General features: G+C 42.2%; 1 protein-coding gene and 1 long non-coding RNA gene across 2 annotated transcripts in view; both read right to left on the reverse strand.

Annotated features, from left to right (window-relative positions):
- Nucleotides 1-15,030, reverse strand: part of LOC141111341 (uncharacterized) — a 367,423-nt gene that overhangs the window by 35,104 nt on the left and 317,289 nt on the right. The window lies entirely within an intron of this gene.
- The window catches only part of CTNNBIP1 (catenin beta interacting protein 1), a 62,704-nt gene that overhangs the window by 35,104 nt on the left and 12,570 nt on the right, over nucleotides 1-15,030 (reverse strand). The window contains exon 2 of the mRNA XM_073603540.1: nucleotides 1,579-1,631. The gene's annotated coding sequence lies outside the window, so the exon portion shown is untranslated. The remainder of the gene's footprint in view (nucleotides 1-1,578; nucleotides 1,632-15,030) is intronic.

Consider the following 15,030-nt stretch of genomic DNA (forward strand, 5'->3'; position numbering starts at 1 on the left):
AATCATGCAGCTCTAATGTAGCCCTTTCCTCCCCAACCCGACTGCCCCTGGCCCTTTCATTTACTGAATTTCCTTTTTTTCCCCAATAATGGAGTCTCGGCATCACATGCAGGCTTTACCTAAGGCTATCTGTAGAAGGCCAATTCTTCCAGGCCAAAAATAGGTGTGCCAAGCTGGCAGCCTCATACTCAAAGACTTGAGGCTGTAAGTGGTGCCAAATGTGTTTCAAAGTATTGAGCAAAGGCTGTGAATACTTATGTACATGGGATTTTTTTATGTTTAATAGATCTGCAAAGATTTCAAACAAACTTTATTTCACGTTGTCATTCTGGGGTAGAGCTGCACAATTCTGGGAGAAATGAGAATCACGATTTTTTTTGCTTAGAATAAAAGATCGCGATTCTCGCAGCGTAACATTTTTCACATTATACAAAAAAATTGGGCTAACTTTACTGTTTCGTCTTTTTAAAGCCATTAAAGTGTATTTTCTTTAAAAAAAAAAAAATAGCATTTGAAAAGACCGCTGTTCAAATACATTGTGACAAAATATAAAACCACCATTTTATTCTCTAGGGCCTCTGCTAGAAAATATAAAACCACCATTTAGTCTCTGCTAAAAAATATAAACAATGTTTGAGGGTTTCAAGTAATTTAGCAAAAAATAACGATTTTAACTTGAAACCAACAAAAGCTTCAGTCTTTAAGTGGTTAAACTTCCCTCATTTATAGACCAAAGTTCATTCCTTTGATCTAAAGAACAAAACATTACAATAACAGGCAACTTGTCAGAATGCCTTTTTTGGGGGGTTTTTTTGGACAGCTGTCGGCCTGAGCAGAGAACTCTGCATAGAACCAGGAAAATGCTTTGTTAAAAGCGGAGTTCCACACAAAAATGGAACTTCCGCTTTTCGGAACCCTCCCCCCCCTCCGGTGTCACATTTGGCACCTTTCAGGGGGGAGGGGGATGCAGATACCTGTCTAAGACAGGTATTTGCACCCACTTCCGGCATAGACTCCCATGGGAGTCTATGCCTCTTCCCGTCCCCACCGCGCTGTCTGCTGGGAACACACAGCTCCCAGGAGATAGCGGGGACCACTTGGGACGCGCAGCGCGACTCGCGCATGCGCAGTAGGGAACCGGGAAGTGAAGCCGCAACGCTTCACTTCCTGATTCCCTCACCTAGGATGGCGGCGGCGGCAGCTGCCGAGAACCGAGCGGGTTCTCGGCGTCCCCAGCCGACATCGCTGGACCCTGGGACAGGTAAGTGGGCATGTATTAAAAGTCAGCAGCTGCAGTATTTGTAGCTGCTGGCTTTTAATATTTTTTTTTTTTTGGCGGTGTGGGTGGACCCCCGCTTTAAGTTCACGGGGGGGAAACAATTGCAATCTCGATTCTTAACGATTAATCATGCAGCTCTATTATGGGGTATTGTTTGTAGAATTTTGAGGAAAATAATGGATTGAATCCATTTTGGATGCAACATAACAAAATGTGGAAAAACTGAAGCTCTGTGAATACTTTTTGGATGGACTGTATGTACAGTATGCAATAAATATGAGAACCCATTAAGAACTTACCTCTTGCTGAAGGATTCCCTTGACCTGACCAGTCACACTGGAGATAGGGGACCCTGAAAACAGAGAAAAGCATTAGACATCGACCAATCACCGCAACCAACAGCGCCCTAGTCAGAGACAATATGTCACCTTTCTTTCTCCAACAGGCATCTAAACCCATTCAATCGTTATATAACCCTATACATTCTGATCTACCATCGCGTGTCCCCAACCGTTCCTCCACCTATCAGATAAGCTGGCTATGCCGGGTTATAATTACATACTACAATTTCCATACAATCCCTTTAAAGCTGCCCATACGCTAGTACAATTTTGTTTGAAATCGTTTGTTAAAAAAAAAAAAAAAAAAAAAAAAAAAAAAAAAAAAACACACACCACACACACCTTTAAAATTTCCTAATGGTTAGTGGGACTAAACCAACGTTCCTTTTTGCCCGCAATTCGTAGGAGCAGAATGACAATTGTAATTGTACTGAGATGTTTAATTAAAGCAATATTAAACCCTCAGTTCTTTTAAGCAGCTTCTTTATATTTAATCATCACCTACGGTCCAGTTTATGTTGGTGCCATGATCAGTGCCCCAGGTTTCCCGTTTCCTCGTGGCTCCTTTCTCTTGCAGCCACTCTTACATGCAGGGATAAGAATCAGGTCTCTCTACACTGTGTGCATCAATAGACACACACAGCCCCATAGCCTAAGATGGCAAAGCACCCCCACCTTCTCCCTTCTCCTCAAAGCTAACAGACTGCCTACAGACTGCACTGTCCACTGGTAACGCTTTCCTGTAAAGACCTTAATTCAGGAAAGCATCACTGAGAGATCAGGAGCCAGCAGCTATGACACATGTAACCTGCAAGTGCTGGAATAATAATTTTAACAAATAGTTCCCTGAGGGTTTAATACTACTTTAATGCTATGAATACATTAAAGTAAAAAACAAACGCTGAGCCTTCACTATTACTTTAAATGACAGGTCTACTTTAATAAGGCAAAGAGAATGCGCCAACAAAGCAACTACACCGATTGTTCGCAGCTGAAAACCTTAAGGGTTAATGCACCGATATCGATCTGATATATTTTTTTTTTTATATTAAAAAATAAAGGAAGAAGAAATGCAGTAAATATTCGTCCAAGGGACAGCCGGATGAATGATGAATGTGCAGAGTATGCAGAAAGCGATACATACATCCCGCGCCTATACTGGAATCCATTCCTCACACGGGATCTTATATTACAGATATGGAAGCAGCTGTCCCCGAGCCAACACAAAGAATCTGCCCATCACCTCCAATTACCCGGATCAGGTTCTTACTGCGGGAACCCGGGCGCTGATCGACTCCAGGGAACGTTTACATGCGATTGCAGGAAGGTGTGTTCAGAGACTATGTAACAATTATTTACTAAAAAGGGAAATGACTGGAGCCTCTGCTGAGGACAGAGAAGACGCACACCTACCTACATATAGATTTATTATTATGATGTACCAACATAATCCTAACAGGAAACACTAAACCATTAACATCTGTCCTCCAAGGAGCATACAGTGAGATATATATATATATATATATATATATATATATATATATATATATATATATATATATATATATATATCCATTCATGTCTGTATTACTTTGTCTGGAACGATTATGGACGCTTTGTAATCTTCCTTCAAGACTTGATGAAAAAGCAACAAAGATTTTTTTTTTTAAGTGCAGCAACTTTTCGGTATATGCATGTAGAATATATATATATATATATATATATATATATATATATATATATATATATATATATATATATATATATATATATATACATACATACACACACACACACACACACACACTGCCTTGAAATGTAATCATACCCCTTGAAATTTTCCACATTTTGTCATGTTACAACCAAAAACGTCAATGTATTTTATTGGGATTTTATGTGATAGACCAACACAAAGTGGCACATAATTGTGAAATGGAAGGAAAATGATAAATGATTTTCAAATTTTTTTTTACAAATTAATATGTGAAAAGTGTGGGGGGCATTTGTATTCAGCCCCCTTTACTCTGATACCCCTAACTAAAATCTAGTGGAACCAATTACCTTCAGAAGTCACCTGATTAGTAAATAGAGTCCACCTGTGTGTCATTTAATCTCAGTATAAATACAGCTGTTCTGTGAAGCCCTCAGAGGTTTGTTAGAGAACCTTAGTGAACAAACTGCATCATGAAGGCCAAGGAACACACCAGACAGGTCAGGGATAAAGTTGTGGAGAAGTATAAAGCAGGGTTAGGTTATAAAAAATATCCCAAGCTTTGAACATCTCACGGAGCTCTGTTCAATCCATCATCCGAAAATGGAAAGAGTATGGCACAACTGCAAACCTACCAAGACATGGCCGTCCACCTAAACTGACCGGCCGGGCAAGGAGAGCATTCATCAGAGAAGAGCCAAGAGGCCCATGGTAACTCTGGAGGAGCTGCAGAGATCCACAGCTCAGGTGGGAGGATCTGTCCACAGGACAACTATTAGTCGTGTTCTCCACAAATCTGCCCTTTATGGAAGAGTGACAAGAAGAAAGACATTGTTGAAAGAAAGTCATAAGAAGTCCCGTTTGCAGTTTGCAAGAAGCCATGTGGGGGACACAGCAAACATGTGGAAGAAGGTGCTCTGGTCAGATGAGACCAAAATTGAACTTTTTGGCCTAAAAGCAAAACACTATGTGTGGGGGGAAACTAACACTGCACATCACCCTGAACACATCATCCACACCGTGAAACATGGTGGTGGCAGCATCATATTGTGGGGATGCTTTTCTTCAGCAGGGACAGGGAAGCTGGTCAGAGTTGATGGGAAGATGGATGGAGCCAAATACAGGACAATCTTAGAAGAAAACCTGTTAGAATCTGCAAAAGACTTGAGACTGGGGCGGAGGTTCACCTTCCAGCAGGACAACGACCCTAAACATACAGCCAGAGCTACAATGGAATGGTTTAGATCAAAGCATATTCATGTGTTAGAATGGCCCAGTCAAAGTCCAGACCTAAATCCAATTGAGAATCTGTGGCAAGACTTGAAAATTGCTGTTCACAGACGCTCTCCATCCAATCTGACAGAGCTTGAGATATTTTGCAAAGAAGAATGGGCAAAAATGTCCCTCTCTAGATGTGCAAAGCTGGTAGAGACATCCCCAAAAAGACTTGCAGCTGTAATTGCAGAGAAAGGAGGTTCTACAAAGTATTGACTCAGGGGGGCGCCATACAAATGTACCCCACACTTTTCACATATTTATTTGGAAAACATTTTGAAAACCATTTATCATTTTCCTTCCACTTCACAATTATGTGCCACTTTGTGTTGGTCCATCACATAAAATCCCAATAAAATACATTTACTTTTTTTGGTTGTAACGTGACAAAATGTGGAAAATTTCAAGGGGTATGAATACTTTTTCAAGGCACTGTAGCAAGGGGGTGTCTGGCTTATGGATTGAAGTCATTGGCTTGATCGGGGGCCATTACACAGCAGAGATCAGACAACACTGGGGGAAGAATGATCTGGAAGCCATGGGGTGCGACACTCCAGATAATCAGCTCATAAAACACTTCTTCTCGGCAGACAACGCAATCAGCGTCCTACAGCGTAGGAAATGATGTGTATATAGTACACATGGCAGCACCCAGCGTGTCTGCCTGCGAAGGGGCCCCGCCAGGAGGTGCCAGAGACATAACATAGCGGTCACATGATCCCGCCGATTAGACGGCAACACAAAAAAATCATTTGTTTTTTTTTTTGCATTGCAACATCTCTACAAGATCAATGATGTCTCAGAGTACAACGTTCTGCGGTCACAAAGATGACCGTTATACCCGTTAGGTTTTATATTAACCACTTCAATACCGGGCACCTTCTCCCTCCTTCCTGCCCTGGGCAACTTTCAGCGCTGTCACACTTTGAATGACAATTGCGCGGACATGCAATACTGTACCCATATGACTTTTTTTCATTTTTTCACACAAATAGAGCTTTTCTTTTGATAGTATTTAATCCCCACTGGATTTAAATTTTTTTGCTAAAAGGAAAAAAAAAAAAAAAAAAAAAAACAAAACAAGCATGTTTTTCTTCTTTTCCTTTATAAAATTTTGCAAATAAATAATCTTTCTTCATAAATTTAGAAAAAAAAAAAAAGTGTTCTGTTACATTTCTTTGGTGGAAATAACCCGAATCGGTGTTTATTATTTAGTCTGTAGGAATGTTAGTCCACAAACGATGAGGTATAGATCTGAAGACTCAATCAATGACGGCTTCTTCTCATTTCTTGAGGCCCGAAAAGGTCAGGACAGAACAAATACCCCCCAAATGACCCCCTTTTTGGAAAGCACAGTCCAAGGTATTTAGTAAGAGGCGTGGCAAGTTTGACGACGTAATTTATCACAATTTTTTGTACCGTATATACTCGAGTATAAGTCGAGGCACCTAATTTACCACAAAAAAAAAAAAAAAAATGGGTAAAACTTATTGACCCGTATAAGACGAGGGTGAGAAATGCACAGCTACTGTAAGTGGAAAAGAGGATCAACAATGCCCATTTGCAGCCTCACTGTGCCCATTTGCAGCCATTGGGTCCCCCGAACTTCAAACTCAGTAGTTAAAGGTTCCTAGATGCCCCCTAGCTGCAGCCAAAATTTGGGGTCTCTGAACCCAAAGGGTCCCGAAATGACATTGCTGCAGGTAGACACAGTTGACCAAATTTGGGGCCCCGTATCTCAGGGCCACTTAGTGCTAGGAACCCCAAATTTGGTGTGCAAACCCAGTGGAACTAGCACCATAAAATTTCCAAAGCTGGCGTTTCTAGCACTAAGTGGCCCCGAGATACAGGGCCCCAAAAATCAGCTCAGAAAATGTCAAGCACTTTTCTGCATTTTCCCAACCGGTTTTGGAGCCCCGTATCTCAGGGCCACTTGGTGCTAGGAACTTCAGCTTTGGATATGTTGTGGCACCAGTTCCACTGGGTATGCACACCAAATTTGGGGTTCCAAGTGGCCCTGAGATACGGGGCCCCAAATTTGGTTCGGAAAATGACATTTTTTGCTGCAGAAAAGTGCTTGACTTGAGTATAAGGGGGGCACTTTCAGCACAAAAAAAAAAAAAAAAGTGCTGAAAAATTCGACTTATACTCGAGTATATACGGTAATCTAAAAATTAAAAAAAAAAAAAAAAAAAAAAAATTTTTTTTTTTTTTTTTTTACATTCTGTCACCAGTGCAGTACAGCGCCATCATAACTGTTGTGGCGGTGATCAGGAACACTGACTGGTGACAGTATGTAACTTAATAGATGTAATAGTTTTTTTTTCAATTTGTTTTGTTCTTTTATTACTTTTTTTTTTTTTTTTTTTTTTTTTTAAACACACTGGAACCAGAGCACCGCAATGTTACCATAGTAAGTGAGTGAATTTCAACCAGTGAATTTCACCGTTATAAGCAACCATTTTTACTGAAGAATTCAGATTAATTCAGTGTTTACTATTGTGGTGTCATGCGATCGCTATGATTGGTCACAGCGATCACATGGTCCCGGCGGCGGTGGTGGCCAGTACACCGATCAGTCAGATTGTGCTGCAGCACTGCCCGTGGGGTGCACATGAGGCCTGTCCTGGGAGATGATATGACGTCCACCCGGAATGGCGAATGTCCCGCTCGTCATTTGACTATAGGCCAGACAGGAACTACCGGTATTTAAAAACGTTCCCTGGGATTTCCTAATCATTATTGGGGTCAAATCGATGTTGCTTATCGACCACGGGAAAAAACAAAACAAAACAAAACAAAAAAAAAAAAAAACGAAAGAGCAAGATGGAAAATTTTTTCTCAAATTAACTTCTAACAGTGAATGTGGTTTTCATTCATCAAGTCAACGAACGTACTGAGAAATTTTTTTCAAATTCAAATAATTGTAAATGCACATACAAATAAGCGCAACAGCACAAAAAAAAAAAAAAAAAAAAAAAAAAAAAGTGCATTTGCTCAACGCCTGCTATTTCGCCACATAGTGTGAATGAGGCCTAATAGTGTCAGGAACCTTCCCAGAGTATTTATAGTCCCACAGGTGGCTCCGTCACTGTAATCCAATCACCATGTGTGAAGGCAGATGTGGATTCTACCAGAACAATTGGAAGTGTGAAAGTGCCCGACACGAATAATAAGGCTCCATTCACACCAATGCGGGGTTTTTTTTCATGCTTTTTTTGCAGAAACGCAGGACATCATTTTAACATGGGTTCCTATGGAACACGTTCACATCAATGCGTGTTTGTGCCTCTGCGTTTTTGGAAAGGGTCGAGGATTTTTTTTTTTTAGGCTGGGTTCGCGCTAGTGTGATGCCAGGCATTGCATGCGATTCGCACCGCATTGCTGAAATCGCATCAAAATGGTGCAGGACTCTTTTTCGGTCTGCACTGGAATTGGATCGAATGGGTGTCCACACTAATGCGATCCGATTCCTGCACTAGTTCACACTGCGAACCTATTTGGGGGGGGGGGGGGTCTCATTAATTTTACATTGGCAGCGTTTCGCAGATGTCAGTGTGAACCGCCTGCGATCCGGGAGCCTGCACTGGTTCCCGAGTCGCACTGGGTCCTTATTGGTGCGATTTGACACGCCAAATCGCATGTCAAAACGGCAGGAATTGCACAGTCCTAAATGGTGCGACGCTGCACCAATTTCAAAAAGTAGTTTCTGTACGACTTTTTTGCGATTTCGGGGTGCAGAAACCCGCACAGATGTCTGAAATCGCAGCCGAAATCGGGACGGACACGCGGGAGTGAAAACGTGTGAGTTCAGCTGAACTTGCACGGCTTCATTCCCACAGCTCAGTGTGAATCTGGGCTTTAAAAAAAACAAAAACAAAAAAAAACAAAAAAAACCAACAACACAAAAACGGTGCCATTTTGGTTCAATAGTCTTCAATGGAGAAGTGCAGAACAGCATGTAGTGCATATTTAAATCTTCCCAAGAAGAGGGGAGGGAAGGAAGGAGGGAAGGAGGGAAGGAGGGAAGGAGGGAAGGAGGGAAGGAGGGAAGGAGGGAAGGAGGGAAGGAGGGAAGGAGGGAAAGAGGGAGAAATGCTATGTGTGGCAGAAAACTAACACTGCACATCACCCTGAACACACCATCCCCACCGTGAAACATGGTGGTGGCAGCATCATGTTGTGGGGATTCTTTTCTTCAGCAGGGACAGGGAAGTTGGTCAGAGTTGATGGGAAGATGGATGGAGCCAAATACAGGACAATCTTAGAAGAAAACCTGTTAGAGTCTGCAAAAGACTTGAGACTGGGGCGGAGGTTCAAGTTCCAGCAGGACAACGACCCTAAACATACAGCCAGAGCTACAATGGAATGGTTTAGATCAAAGCATATTCATGTGTTAGAATGGCCCAGTCAAAGTCCAGACCTAAATCCAATTGAGAATCTGTGGCAAGACTTGAAAATTGTTGTTCACAGACGCTCTCCATCCAATCTGACAGAACTTGAGCTATTTTTGTAAAGAAGAATGAGCAAAAATGTCCCTCTCTAGATGTACAAAGCTGGTAGAGACATCCCCAAAAAGACTTGCAGCTGTAATTGCAGAGAAAGGGGGTTCTACAAAGTATTGAGTATGGAGGGGGGCGCCATACAAATGTACCCCACACTTTTCACATATTTATTTATTAAGAAAAAAAAAAAAAAAATTTGAAAACCATTTCCTTCCACTTCACGATTATGTGCCACTTTGTGTTGGGCTATCACATAAAATTCATGATTTTGGCTGTAACATGACAAAATATGGAAAATTTCAAGGGGTGTAAATACTTTTTCCAGGAGATTTTTAAATACACACACACACACACTATAGATCACACATGCAGTATATGGATCATGCATATAGATCACACATACAGTATATAGAACACACATATACATGTTAGCATTCTGACTTGTAATGTGGCCTGTATTGAAAAAAAATGCAATGCCAAGTGCAGTAACAGGCAACATGTTAAAACGCATTAAAAAACGTATGTCAGTGCGCTTTACCACACGTCACATGTATGTTTTCTATGATGTAAACACGCCCCGATTCTTTTGCTTCTGAGATCTCTATTGTTTCTGAGCAGGTAGATCAGTAATTCCAGCGGTGATCCGGAGTATACAGGACACCTATGGCCGCCTCTATACATTCATACGCAAATCACTCTAATTTACACACAGGGGTTACATACATTACCATATACTAATAGGATTGTGCACACCAAGCTGGCTACATTTCCATGCATTTAAAAAGACAGACAACTTTAAAATCCCTTTAAAAAAAAAAAAAAAGGTTGTCGTTTACTTTGCCAGCTGGAACTATGGAGAGTATCCTATTGTATTGTCCAATCTACAACCACACAGAAGATCTAAATCCAATCATTAAAATCTTTACAGGAGTAGATAAGACCCCTTTTCACACTGGGGCCGCCCGTGCGTTCACGGTAAAGCGCCGCTCATTTTAGCAGGGCTTTACCGCTGTTTAAGCGGCGCTTTTCGGTCGCTAGCAGGGAGCTTTTAACCCCAAAAAAAAAATAAATAAAAAAAAAAAAAAGGGGTGAAAAACATTCCTGTGCTGCGACGCTTCCGAATCGGTTTTCAGGCGCTTTGGAAGTGCTGTCCATTCATTGCAATGTGCAGGGGCATTTTTGGGAGCGATGTAAACCACCCCAAAGATGCGGCTTGCAGGACTTTTTCTAAGGTCCCGCAAGCGCACCGCCCGGATATGAAATCACCCATTGTAATGAATTGGAGGCAGTTTTCAGACGCTATTTCTAGCACTAAAATGCCTGAAAACTGCCTCAGTGTGAAAGGGGTCTTAGAAAGGCAGGAGCAGATCAGCAATGAGATTGGGGGGGGGGGGGGGGAGAAAAATCTATTTTATGAAAGAAAAAAGGGCAACTGCTTATTTTGCACATCGTCTTGGAAAGTTAAGGGCTTAATGTATAAAAAAAAAAAAAAAAAAATAATTAATAATATTTCACTGTGTTTGTATTAGAATTATCCCCTATGATCACTAGCACCCTCCAGTGGTCATAATGCGGTATTTATTTATTGGGGTATTTCAGAAAAATACTGCATTGTGGCCACTAGATGGAGGCCGAGTATCATAGGGGATAATTCTAATACAAACAATATGGTGATAATATGATGATCATTTGTTGTGCTTGCAAGAATGCTTAAGGGTTGTCTCCATTTTCATGGAAAAATATAAAAAACAAACGATAGGCAATAAAAAAAAAAAAAAATATAATAATATATAAACTATGACATAGTATACAATTCTTACACAAGCCATGTTATACTTTAAAGTGTAACTAAAGGCATTTTTTTTTTCCTTTTTTTAAAAAATTTTGGATAGAGCAGAGGGAGATTAGAAAACCTGTCAGTTTTTTTTGCTCTCTGCACCCCATTAGAGGAGACTTAACTTCTCTATTTGTCCTGTTTACCACGATCGCCGGAAGTAAAAATCCCAAATTATGGGTTGACAGAATAATAGAAGGGAAATCTTCCAATGATGACACTAGCTCTGGTGACACCCCAGGAATCCCTCACTTTGCAGGGATTTCCTCTCACTTCCTGTTTTGGCTATGGGACAGGAAATGAAGGGAAATCTCCCCAATGAGACACGGATGGCAAAAAAAAATAAAATAAAATGACGGGGGGGTTAGAACCCTTTCCTACGCCATCCGAAATGACAAAATAAAGCTTTGCCTTTAGTTACACTTCAAGGTTATTATAAAAAGATCTATCCTCTTCAGTGCGCAGCGCTGTACTCTTCTGTACAATTCAATGAATATGGCAACATTCTGTACACTGGTTGGTGTACAGGGTGACTCCGGAAGTCATTTCCCACATGTGCGATTGGCTTAACGATTTACCCAGAAGCCCACACCAAGATAAAAAAGGTAAAGTTTTAGGCATCCCCTGCAATAGGAATTATAGTTTTGGCGAGATACTCCAAGGATTAACCACTTTGCTTACCGGGCACCTAAACCCCCCTCCCACCCAGACCAATTTTCAGCTTTAGGCGCTGTCACTCTTTGAAAGACAATTGCGCGGTCATACAACACTGTACCCAAATGAAATTTTTATCTTTTTTTCCCCACAAATACAGATTTCTTTTGGTGGTATTTGATCACCTCTGTTATTTATTTATTTTTTTAACATTTTATATTTTGTTAATAAAGCTTTGCAAACAGGTAATTTTTCTCCTTCATCGATGTACGCTGATGAGGCTGCGCTGGTGGGCACTGATAAGGCGGCAATGGTGAGGTGGCACTGATGAGCACTGATGGAGGTGGCACGGTGGGTGGCACTGTTGGTCATTGATAGGTGCCACTCGTGGGCCTTGATAGGTAGCACTGATTGTTGGCACAGATGAGGCGGCTTCGCCTCTTCCTCTTCGGGACCGATGTCCCTTGCACAGAAGCTGGTATCAGCTTTTTTTTCTCCTCACACTGTCAGCGCAAGGAGAAGAAAAAAAAAAAAAAAAAAAAAAGAAGAGATTACCGTTCTTCTGTTTACATCACGCGATCAGCTGTCATTGGCTGACAGCTTATCATGTGGTAAGGGGCCGGGATCGATCCCTTACTCCGATCACCTGAGTCTCATTGACTCTGTGATCACAGCGTGCTCCCTGCAGGGGTTGTGCGGGGAGCGTGCAAAGGGGAGGATGTCTGCTACGTTTGTTAAAATAGCTTCAATGTACACAGATCACCCAGAGGGGGAATGTTTCCTACCCCCCCCCCCCTCAACAAAAGTGGAGTTACTCTTTAAGACATAACTGAATATACATAGACCTCAAAATGTCATCTGGTTAAGATTTTGATCTACTTTAATCTGGGTAGAAACCAGTTAACCTACCAATGTGTTTGGGTCAGACACAAAGAGCACCCAAAAAATTCCACACATGCCAAGACTGAGAACATAAGATGGTGTCACTGGAGGGATGTGACCCTGGAACCCCCAGGCCTACAAGACCATAGTGCCAAGCCACCGCACTGCCCTGACATGGGTTTGTAGAAGACCTGAGAAATTTCCTTCTGGAAATTAAGACCTTAACCACTTGGCGTCCGCGTTATAGCCGAATGACGGCCACAGTGCAGACCCGAGTTTACTGGAGGCTGTCATATGACGGCCTCCCCTGTGCACGCTCCCTGCGCACTGCAGGGAGTGCACTGTGATCACCAAGTGACTGAGACTCGGGTGATCACAGATCCAAGTAAGGGGCTGATCCCGACCCCTTACCAAATGATCAGCTGTCAGCCAATGACAGCTGATCACATGATGTAAACAAAAGCTCGGGAATTGGAATATTTTTAACCTCACGCTAACAGCATGAGGAGAAGGAAATAAAAGCCGATCGGCTTATGTGCAAGGGACACCGGTCCCAAAGCGGAAGAGGCAATTCTGCCTCATCTGTGCCCACCAGTACCCCCTGCCAGTGCCACCTGCCAATGCCCACAAGTGCCCCCTATCAACGCCCACAAGTGCCACCTATCAATGCCCACAAAGGGTGCCAGTGTAACCAACCAGTGCCCATTATTGCCAATCAGTGCCCATCACTGCCACCTATCAATGCCCATGAGTGCTGCCCATCAGTGTAACCAACCAGTGCCGATCAGTGCCCATTATTGCCAGTGCCCATCACTGCCACCCATCAGTTCCCATCACTGCCACCTATCGGTGCCCATCAGTGCCGCCTCATCAGCGTACATCAATGAAGGTGAAAAATTACCCTTTTGCAAAATTTTATAACAAAATATAAAAAAAAATATACAATTTTTTTTTTCTAAATTCTGTCTTTTTAAATTTTTTTAACAAAAAATAAAAACCGCAGAGGTGATCAAATACCACCAAAAGAAAGATCTATTTGTGGGAAAAAAAAAAAAAAATTTTCATTTGGGTACAGCGTTGTATGATCACGCAATTGTCATTCAAAAGGCATCAGCGCTGAAAGCTGAAAACTGGTCTGGACAGGAGGGGGGTTTAGGTGCCCAGTAAGCAAGTGGTTAAACCTCGCCTTGACCTTATAAGCAGCTTCGGCATTGTATCTTCTCCCCCCGGTGAAAGGCATGGAGTGCTGTGCCAAGACAACCAGCTGTCCGTTTGTGAATGACAGTACTGATAACACCGACTGTCTCCAATCTACTGCACAGCTACTTACTTCCATCTCAGCTGTCCCATACAAATCAGGAGTGACCCGGCCAGAGGAGAACCGCAGGTTTAAGTTTTCTTTTTCCCGGAGACCTGAGAAGGTGGCAGAGGGCCCGGAAAGTGGATCCACTCCGAAAAAACGGATGGTCGCGCCATGAATGGCCTACTGCTTAGGTTACAAAACCTGGCAGGATTGCAAAACGGCAGGACGACACCGCTTCTGCAAAAAGATTAATCGCTTTCATTGATTTTGCATTATAAATAGCTGCAACCCAATTGGGCGGCCTAACTTTTTCAGGTGTGTTTTAAAGCAAAAAACGTTCCCATCATCGGGCATCTCTGCACACTGTGAGATCCCTGAACATTTTTTTTTTGTTTTTGCTTTACTTGCCTTTTATCTTCTTCTTCCCGATTTCCCTGAAGGCGGTGGTGACGTAGCTCCGGCCACACAGATGCCCCCTGGGAAGGCTATGTTTCTATGGCCTACAAGGAAATTTCCACCTAAACCGAGATCTTGCAGCATTATCATAATGCGCATGTGCGAGATGACGTCATGCACTGAATGAAATTACAGCCTTTTTTTGGAGGGCCACTGTCACGCACACGTGACAGTGGGCACTATTGGTGACCTCCAACTGAAAGTTCCAACTTCCCTACACTTATGCTGATCCAACAGCTTCAATTATTTGAGTCACTGACCTCAAACAAGTAGGAAGATTGAGGTTTTTGACTTCACTTGCTGCATTTATGTTCCAGGTTAGTGACTTGAAGTAGCAAAGACAGACAGCCAGGTAGTTAGCATTAGACTACGTATTGTGCTCAGAATAAATTTCCTTTAAAATTGTCTTGCGTAAATTGGCTTCTTCTTATTCTGGTAGAAGAGGAGGCGGCTTTAGTGGCTTCTGGAGCCGGTGCTAAATTCCTGGGTATGACGCACTCATGAAGAGTAATACATTGTGATATGCTTGACTTGGGACGTATACCCACCCTTTTAGTGGGAAGAGGGCAGTGTATCCTACACTGGTGAGAAGCCTTGTCTGGCAAGGGCAAAATAGGGACAGGTTATCTTTAAAGGATTTTGGTTACCTTGGGAAACAGAGGGTGGGGTACACCAACTTCATTACTCATAATACAGTATCTCACAAGTAAGTACACCCCTCACATTTTTGTAAATATTTTATTCTATCTTTTCATTTGACAACACTGAAGAAATGACACTTTGCTACAAT

The sequence above is a fragment of the Aquarana catesbeiana genome, linkage group LG10 (assembly GCF_042186555.1).
Source record: "Aquarana catesbeiana isolate 2022-GZ linkage group LG10, ASM4218655v1, whole genome shotgun sequence".
Taxonomy (NCBI): domain Eukaryota; kingdom Metazoa; phylum Chordata; class Amphibia; order Anura; family Ranidae; genus Aquarana; species Aquarana catesbeiana.